This window comes from Tupaia chinensis, unplaced genomic scaffold (assembly GCF_000334495.1).
Source record: "Tupaia chinensis unplaced genomic scaffold, TupChi_1.0 Scaffold000184_1, whole genome shotgun sequence".
Taxonomy (NCBI): domain Eukaryota; kingdom Metazoa; phylum Chordata; class Mammalia; order Scandentia; family Tupaiidae; genus Tupaia; species Tupaia belangeri.
The window spans coordinates 2151139-2161308 of record NW_006159659.1 but is presented as its reverse complement, the minus strand read 5'-3'; the positions used below and the strand labels follow the sequence as shown (position 1 = coordinate 2161308).

General features: G+C 41.3%; 1 protein-coding gene across 1 annotated transcript in view; it reads left to right on the top strand.

Moving 5' to 3' along the window:
* The first annotated feature begins 7310 nt into the window (after positions 1–7310).
* The window catches only part of SMPX (small muscle protein X-linked), a 65579-nt gene continuing 62719 nt past the window's right edge, over positions 7311–10170 (top strand). Inside the window, exon 1 of the mRNA XM_006146650.3 lies at positions 7311–7560. The gene's annotated coding sequence lies outside the window, so the exon portion shown is untranslated. The remainder of the gene's footprint in view (positions 7561–10170) is intronic.

The window sequence follows — 10170 nt, the reverse complement described above, 5'->3', positions numbered from 1 at the left end:
GTGGTGTTTACTAGATGCTCAGGGCATTCAGCTCAAACATTTCCTTCTCTGTGAAGCCCTCAGCACCATGGGGGAGTTCAAGATACCTTCTTGAGTCTTAATGGTAGTTTGTGGAATGACTTTTCTCATAGCATGTAAAACTAATAACATCGGGACCAGAAGTTGGTGTAATGGCTATGCCGCTGAACTCCCATGTAGTCGACTGCGGTTTGAGTCCTGGACCCGGTGGCTTAAACTCACGCCGGGCACATGTGCATGCATGCCCAAGATCCCAAGAGGAGAATGGAGGAGAAGGGATTGCGGTGTGGCCATCCCCCCCAGGGGGTGAATTCTTGCTTTCTGTCTCTCTGTCTCTCTCTGTCATTCTGGCAAGCACACACGCCCTATAGCAAAAAAAAAAAAAAAAAAAAAAAAAAAAAAAAAAAAAACACCCCCAAAAAAAAAAAAAAAAAAAAAAAAAAAAAAACTCTTCAAAAAAAGAAAGAAAGAAAGAAAGAAAAAACAACTAATAACCATGTTGTTCTTCACTTGTTTGTCTCCTTCACCAGACTGTGGCGGACGGGCTCACAGAACACAGAGCCATAACTTAATCCATTTTAAAACTCTCGACATCTAGTGCAGTACCCGAATCATAGTTGGCACTTGATAAAATATGTGGTGGATGAATAAATGAATGAAATGTTATTCTCATGGGAAAACGTGACTTAGCTAAAAGCTAGAAGTGACTTGAGACATGGATGCTAGAAATGTTTCTGAGGACAGAGGAGCAAATAGCATGTTTATGGAAATAGAGGCTTAAATTTACATCTGTATCTAGATAGCGCCTTTATTTTGGAAGAAAGATACTTTGGGGAAGGAGGGACTATTGAACTATACAAAGTACTGATTTATGCTACAACTTAGATAAACCTTGAAAATATTATGCTAAATGAAAGAAGCCAGAGACAAAGGCCTCATACCATATGATTCCATTTATATGAAATGTCCAAGAAGGCGAATACATAGAGATAATGCAGATTATTGCTTTCCAGGCCAGATTAAGGCCTGGAGGAAGGAGGAAATGGGAAATGACCAATAATAGGTATGGGGGTTCTTTTGGAGTGATGAAAATGTTCTAGAATTAGATAGTGAATGTACTTAAACTACTGGACTGTACACTTTACAAGGGTGAATTTTATGGTATGTAACTTCTATTTTTTTAAGGTTTTTACCATAGGGTGTGTGTGTGCTCCCCAGAGAGACAGAGAAAGATAGAGATAGAAGGAAAGTAAGAAATCACCCTCCCCACGGGGATGGCCATGCTATAATCCCTTCTCCATTTTTCTCCTGGGATTTTGAACACCCCCCCCACACACACACACACACACGCCTGCCATGATTTTCAAGCCACCAGGTCTTGAACTCAAACTGTGGTCAGCCATGTGGGAGTCCAGTGATGTAACCACCATGGCTCCTGTAACTTTTACTTTTTGTAAAAAGCAATGTGTCACAAGATGGTGAAGGTGTCTCCTTGCATGCCAGAGAATAAATAAGATGCTGAGTTCCAGAGACCATAGTATGTCCTTGTATGCAGTGAAAATGGGAGAGGTGACTATTGGGGCACTAGAAATCAGGGGCAGGTGGTCATTATGGCATGCTTGACCAAAGTGGAACAGCAGAGCTGTGGGTCACTGAGACATGTGGTGAGAGCAGCAGCAGGAAGGCTGGGACACAGGCAGTGCTATGTCTGATCTGTGAACTATCTCTCTCCTTGCGTCCCCTGTGAGATACAAGAAGGAGTGGAAGTTGGACCATTTGTCTCATGGGAGGAGATTTCAGCCACACATTTGGGGAAACACTTTCTAAGTGACTTGTACAGATACCATAAACTAAAGGAGCCTGAGACAGTTGAGCCAAACTATTACTTAGCTACAACCATAGTTAAGAAGGCCAAGGGACCAGCGGTTAGCATAATGGCTATGACGCTGGACTCCCACATAGTCAACTGTGGTTCGCGTCCCGGACCCAGTGGCTTAAAACTCACGCCGGGTGCATGTGCATACGTGCCCCAGATCCCGAGAGGAGACTGGAGGAGAAGGGATGGCAGTGTGGCCATCCCTCCTGGGGGGTGATTTCTCACTTTCTGTCTCTCTGTTTCTGTCTGTCTAGCGAGCACATGTGCCCGATAGCAAAAACCTCTCCCCCCCCCACCAAAAAAAAGGCCAGGCAACATAAAAATAAACTATTCAGTTATGGAATGATTGGACAACATGCCTTTAGTGACAGTGATATTTCCAGAGATTATCTGTAGCATTGTATAAACCCAGACTACAGAAAGGTCAAATCTCTTGTCATTTAATTTTATTTGTTATAATCCATAATACTAAATGTAGATTGTACCTAATACCAAGGCCACTGTGGTTAATAATTGATTGAAGGTGAAAAAAATTGCATTACTCGCATCCACAAAGAAATGGGAGTACAGGCATGAGGGAGAGAAAAACAGGCAACAATGACATTATTGATAGAAAACAAAAGAAAAACATTATCCTTAGTTCCTATCATTCAACTGACCACATTTTAATCACTTGTATTTTCCCCAATAGTTAATTTGGTGAAATAAATATTCTCTCTAGCCTTGTCATTAAAAGTTACTGGCTCTGGGGGGTTGGGTGGTTAAGGTGCTGGACTTCCATATGGCCAACTATGGTTCAAGTCCTGGACCTGGTGGCTTCCTTTCTCACTTTCCCTTTCTCTGTCTCTCTCTGGTCAAATAAATAAATAAATAAATAATAATAATAAGTGGAATTAAATAAATAAATAATTTTTAGAAAAAAAGTTACTGGCCCTAAACATGTGGGTATTGCCCCTGATGCCATAATATAGAGATATGTAAAAGATTGCTCAGTCAGAAACCACCTGTCTCATTAGTCAGCTTTACCAGTATTATGATTTGTTATATTTTTGTTGTTATGAACTGATTACCTTTTCAAATAAAATTACCCATGCCTTACAATGTTTTGATAATACTACAATAGATGTTATGGACAATTCTGAATAATTTTCTGCCAAACTAGAGACCTGGATGAGCCAAGTGAAGCTGTGGGCCAGGTGGGGATGAGATGGGCAGGACCAGCCACACTGGCACGACAGTTTTTTTTTTGGGGGACACCCGCGCCCGTGTGCCGCAATGTTTTTTTTTTTTTTTTTTTGCATCAACATTTGCCAGGGAAGGAAGGATGTCATCAGCATGCATCTCAGGGGATGAACCTTGTCACTTGACCTCCTGGATTAAAAATGGGCATTGATTTAGTCATAGTTGTGGTGTCAAAAAATAAAACTTAACGAAGCTAAGGCCAGCCCCATATCCTAGTGATTAAGGGAGCTGGATCCCAAGTGTCTGACTGTAGCTTGAATTCCAGCACCAGTGATTTGAAAAACACTGGGCATGTAGGTATGCATTCCCCAAATCCTGACAGAATGGAAAAAAGGAATAGAAGGAAACAGATGGTGGTGCAGCAGTGAAATACAACACTCAGTGAGGCTGACCCACATGGGAAGGTTCCGGGTTTATGTCTGGAGACCTTCCTAAGTACCCCAAGCACTCACGTGCCCATGATCTGGGGCTGGTTAAGATTGGGGGTGGATAATGGTGTCAAAACCTTGTTGGGGGTATGTATCCCACCCACCTGTTTCTCTCACTCATGGAAGAAATAAATAAACTTTTTAAAAAGATTTTTTGCCATAGCACACATGCACTCTCTAGAGAGAGACACAGAGACAGTAAGAGGGAAAGTGAGAAATAAACTTGTAAAAAAATCATTTGGAAAAAAGTTGAAATTTAACACATTAGTAAATATAATGGAAAAATAAAATGTTCTCATAGATCATAGTTTCTTCTTCATAATCCTTTCTCCCTAGCTAATCATTTGTCAAGTTTTATTTTTTTCAGTCTATAAAGATTGTTGGGGGGTTAGGTTACATCATGGCTACTACTTCATTTACCATTTTTCGTAATGTGATTTATCTACTCTTTGACCAAACAATAGCAGACCTAGGATATGGTAGGACCAGGCAAAGAGGAACCTGCAAGGAGCCTGTAATTTAGGGTGCATGATAAGAATCTTATCCATGGGGATGTTCACAGATGAGAGAGTGGTATGTGCAATCAGACTCGCCCTGTGGGTTTGCACTTGGAAGAATGGGAAATATATGTAATTTGGAGCACGAAAGACTAGATAATAGTTAAGGGAGCTGGATCCCAAGTGTCTGACTGTAGCTTGAATTCCAGCACCAGTGATTTGAAAAACACTGGGCATGTAGGTATGCATTCCCCAAATCCTGACAGAATGGAAAAAAGGAATAGAAGGAAACAGATGGTGGTGCAGCAGTGAAATACAACACTCAGTGAGGCTGACCCACATGGGAAGGTTCCGGGTTTATGTCTGGAGACCTTCCTAAGTACCCCAAGCACTCACGTGCCCATGATCTGGGGCTGGTTAAGATTGGGGGTGGATAATGGTGTCAAAACCTTGTTGGGGGTATGTATCCCACCCACCTGTTTCTCTCACTCATGGAAGAAATAAATAAACTTTTTAAAAAGATTTTTTGCCATAGCACACATGCACTCTCTAGAGAGAGACACAGAGACAGTAAGAGGGAAAGTGAGAAATAAACTTGTAAAAAAATCATTTGGAAAAAAGTTGAAATTTAACACATTAGTAAATATAATGGAAAAATAAAATGTTCTCATAGATCATAGTTTCTTCTTCATAATCCTTTCTCCCTAGCTAATCATTTGTCAAGTTTTATTTTTTTCAGTCTATAAAGATTGTTGGGGGGTTAGGTTACATCATGGCTACTACTTCATTTACCATTTTTCGTAATGTGATTTATCTACTCTTTGACCAAACAATAGCAGACCTAGGATATGGTAGGACCAGGCAAAGAGGAACCTGCAAGGAGCCTGTAATTTAGGGTGCATGATAAGAATCTTATCCATGGGGATGTTCACAGATGAGAGAGTGGTATGTGCAATCAGACTCGCCCTGTGGGTTTGCACTTGGAAGAATGGGAAATATATGTAATTTGGAGCACGAAAGACTAGATAATAGTTTTGCCAGCCACTCCTAGGCATGTGATGACCTTTTCCAGTTTGTCATTTATACAACGGAGATTGGCCTAGCTCTGGTGGCACAGTTGGTAAGGTGCCACTCTGCAATGCCAGAAGTCCCATGAAAGATGAGAGATTCAGATCCTGGGTTGACCCCAACATGCTGGTATTCAGGCACCTATGATCCTGGCTGGCTGGGAAGCTGAGGGGTAGGGACTGTGACATAACAGAACCCCCTAGAAGGTGTTTCTCTCTTTCTATCAATAAAATAAACTTTAAATTGGAGATAAAGGGCTAGAAGGTGGCATGGAGGTTAAAGCACAGGATCCCACATGGCTGGCCACGTGGCTAGAGTCCCAGGCCCAGTGGCTTGAAAAATCATGCACATGCATGCCGAAAATCCTGAGAAGAGAATGGAGGAGAAGGGATTGCAGCATGGCTATCCACCCAGGAGGTGATTTCTCACTTTCTCTCTTTCTGTTTCTCTTCTGTGAGCACATGCATCCTATAGCAAAAACTGAATAAACAAAAACAAGAAAAACAACACCCCCCCCAAAAAAAAACCCCACCTGTTTTATAAGGTAAAGAAGATTAAATGAGATTGTGTGTGAAAGCACATTTTCCATTGTAAAGTTTTGTATGTGTGTGCACGTCTTGTGTCTATCACTGCCATTTTTTCTCTTTGGCTACTGAGGGGGTCATTGGGGCAAAAGGACTGTTACACAATATATGGATGGACTGATTGCAAAGAAAGGAGTTTAAAATAGCTTGTTGCAGTTTTGGGGCTCAGAGCGATGCCATCTTTTGTCCAGCGAAGAGCCCTGAACCCATAGAAATAGCCAGATGCTTGGGGAAATAATAAGATCCTCATTATGTTCTCTGATACAGTGTATAAATACTTTATTTTTGGCTCCATGGGGTCTCACACGGTGACATCTAAATTTCTTTTTAAAGCTCAATTCACTTAAACAGTACATTAACAGGACTTCGCAGGGAACCCCAAACTAAGACGAAGCGTAATTATCTGCTGACTGCTTAAACTCCCAGAAAGTTGGTTGGTTTTCTTTTTACAGACTTGAAAACATGTCAACTGCTTCCATTTGCAATGCATTCAGCTGCAGGGAACAGAAATGTGTCTTTAGGGGCTCATACAAATTGGAGCTTCTTTTTGTTGTGTAACAAGAAGACTGGTATGTGATGGTTGCTGGTGACAGTTCAGTGGTTTGACCATGGTGTTAGGAACTCAGACATTGGACTCACTTTCAGCCAGTAGATAGGTTTTAATACTGCTCATGGTTGTTTAATACTTCTACTGAGGGAAATTTTATGTAAGGGTACTTTGAGAGACTGGAGAAGTTAAAAAAAAGAAAAGTAGTGTTAAAAATAGTGAGCATGTGGGGCTGTCAGGTGGCATGGTGGTTAGGAGTGCTAGACTCCCATATGGCCAACTGTCGTTTGAATCCCGGACCTGGTGGCTTGCTTTCTCACTTTCTCGCTCACTCTGTCCCTCTCTGGTCAAATTAAAATAAATAAATAAAGTTAAATAAAATAATTCTTTAAAAAAATAGTGGGCATGTTCCTTAGGATTTTTCACTGTTCTGTTTCCAAAATGCTGTGCCTGGTTCTTGGTCCTGGGACTTGTCATATTTAAAATGATGTTTTCTCTTTGTTTTGTTGTCTCTTTCACTCTGGGGTCAAAATCATTATCACCAGTAGAGGCAGTAGAGCAGAATGAGCACACACGCTGGGCCCTGGTCAATCTTCCGCCATTTTTGACCTACAAAAAGGGCAGTGTTACGTAGTTTAACGTAATAGTATAATTACCATCACTGGTGACTGTTTATTAAGTGCTGATTATTAAATAAGTGTCACAGCTCCCAAGTGACCAAGCTAGGACTCAAACACTATCTGATGTCAGTATGCCTGCTGAAAAGCCAGTGCCATGCTGCTTCTCCCCAGTTTTTACTGAACACTCCTCATCTTCTGGCCTCCAGGTAATAAAGCTAAAGATAGACTTTAATTACTTTCAAACTTTGCTATACTACTCAGAATATGCAAGAGAATGCAGCCAGCATCTTCGGAAAGATTAGGAGAGCAGTAAGATACCTTAGCCACCTCCCAGCTGACATTTGAGCCCTGCTTTCCGCACGGTCAAGCCTTTCGGAGGCAGCCAGCGTATGGCTTGTATCAAACTCTATATTTAGGAAGAACAACTGTGAGGTATGACAGGAATTCTCTTTAACACTTAGCCTTAAACTGAGTTCCCCTCTAGCCCCGAGCCAGGAGCAGCTCTGAGTACCAGGAGAGGCACAGAGCACTCGAGCTATTTCAGCCACATGAAAAGCATCAGAATTGAGATCGCAGCTCAGAGGACACCGGGCATCCCTTCTACCCTCCAAGGCGCTTTTGTATTCTTGCACCTGGCTGCCTAGGACTTTCCTTAGGCAGTAAACAAATACCTAAAGCAGGTAAGCAGAAGGACCCAGCTCTGGCAACTGGGCTTTCTGAAAGCAATTTCTTTGACACTTAACTTGAAGTGACTACTTATAACTTTGTAGACTTGTAACTAGTGGGGATAGCTTCCTTGTAAATTCACTGTTCATTGTTGATATTGCTTGCTTCTGTTGCATAAGATGTGTGTCGGGGGGTGCTGACAGAATATTGAGCTGATGGTGGTGCTGGTTCATAGTGACTTTAACAAAATGTCCACGGTTTAGATATGATAACTGTGACCTTGAAGTTGTGCTGGCCAGAATTATAGTCGGTCAGCTGTGGACTGATTTAGGTTCTAAGCTGAGAAATAATCTGGAGAATTTGGGACAGAGAAAAGCTATAATGCTAACTCTTTAGTTTCCCTAAATATATAAAATATTTCCAGAGTTGTTACAAAGTATAAGCATAAAATACTGTTCTTTCCCCAAGCACCGGGCTTGATCTCAGGGACAAAGATCTACTAATATCTTGTACATAGATAGAACTATCTTTTCGGAAGCTTCACTTTGGCCATGGTTTTCCCATGCCCAGCAGGGTAGAGGGCAGCACTGACTGTCCCTTTCCGTGTGGGCACCAGGCTCTGAAGCTTGGGAATGCGGAGAACACCTCTTCCCTCTCAGCATATTTAAGGCAGAGTGAATAAGGAGTTAGTCAGTTCAGACAGCTGAACATCTTTCTACACCCTTCTAGGAATTATTTTTAGCTGCAGGACAGAAGATAATTCCCTTCGAGATAGAGCTTTACCCATTTACTTGACCTTTAAAAAGAACAAACAAAACCCTTCTCTCCAAATATTGATTTATTCTCCTCTGAATCCTTTCTTATCAAATTAGTGATATTCATGTGGACCAATTTAGGAAGTTGAAGATTTTTATTTAGAAGTCAGACATTAGGTGCTGCCCCATGTATGTGAGTCAGCATATAGACCATTAAAGGTCCCCACTGACTTGCAGAACTGCCAGGAAAACTCAACCGTACTCAAGCTGGCAAACATTCCATTGTACCACAGGCTTTGCAAAAGTCAATATGTGCCTTGTCAAACTTGCCATGTTTCTGAAGTTCAGCTAGAACTATGAGCCACAGTAATTGAGTGCTGTAAAGGGTACCTCTTTGGATGATAAGCTGTGGCCCCAGTGAGAGTGAACTGTGCTTAGCTTTCTTTTTTGATCCTGGGACAAAGCATGTAGATGAAGAAAGAAGGTGCTTCTTACACTCTACATCCCTGATGGAGGTGAATGCAGGGCCAGGGAAACAGCCAGGGAACACTGTCTATTTTTATTCATCAGTGTGCTTTGCCCTGATTTCTCTGCGAATAATGAGGACAGCAGGAACTGCTGCTGAACTGATTTACACGAATGTTATCTGGTCTGTTTGTGAGGACTGTGAACTGGGATCAGACCAACTTTCTGTAGATGTCTCTATTGAAGACGGACATGTGTGTAAAGAGGGGATTTGTACGTAAATGGAAGGTATCAAGACAATACAGGAGACAGGGCCTATCTGCCTGCTCGGCTCAGAGGTCCACAAGAAAGAAAGCAGTCCAGTAGTATACTCCGTTCAGTAAAAAGACAAAATCAGATTTTTAAAAAAAGTCAGCACAGTATAAATAACATCATCATTCACTGCCTGGTTTTTTTTCACACTTCAATCTGCTATTGAAATAATGTAAGAAATGTCATAATTTCTACGTTTCAAATCAATATACTATAACTTTTAAATAGTTCTCAAGTTCCTAACTTTTAAACAGCTCTGAAGTTATTAAACTTTAGTTGTACACACATGGAGAACACTAAGATATTTAAAATCATGTTTGAATTATTGCTTTGCATGACTTCTTCTTTTGAGGAATAGAAACATTAAAAATTAAGCCATCAAGTTTTTTTTTTTAATTGAACTGCATGTCCTAGATTCAAAAATTAAAAATCCTTCATTTCTCTTTGTCGCTGCAGGAAAGACAGCAATCTATCTGAGACATATCATGGAACAAAACACACCCTTAATATAACAATTTTTTGTTGCTTTTTAATTTTTTAAATGACATTTAAAAAAAAAACAATTGTCCTTAGACTTTTTTTTTTTTGAAAGGTTTTTGCTATAGTGCACATGTGCTCGCCAGAAAGACAGAGAGAGAGAGAGAGAGAGAAACAGAAAGCGAGAAATCACCCCCGTGGGGGATGGCCATGCTACAATCCCTTCTCCTCCATTCTCCTCTCAGGATCTTGGGCACGCACACACACGTGCCCAGCGTGAGTTTAAGCCAGTGGGTCCGGGACTCAAATTGTGGTCAACTACATGGGAGTCCAGCGACATAACTGCTGTTCTCCATATCTTTAGACTTATACATGGAGGTTATACCTATATATTACCAAAACATTCAGTGAAACTTTTTACAAAAGTCCCATTGTTTTCTTGTATTTGGCTCCAAAAGGCATTTAGATACACTAATCATGGACGTTTTTGAAAAAATATAGGTTTGGGGAACCAGCAGTTAGTGTAATGGCTGTCGCTGGATTGCCACGTAGTCGACCGCGGTTCGCGTCCTGGACCCGGTGGCTTAGAACTCACGCCGGGCGCATGTGCGTGCG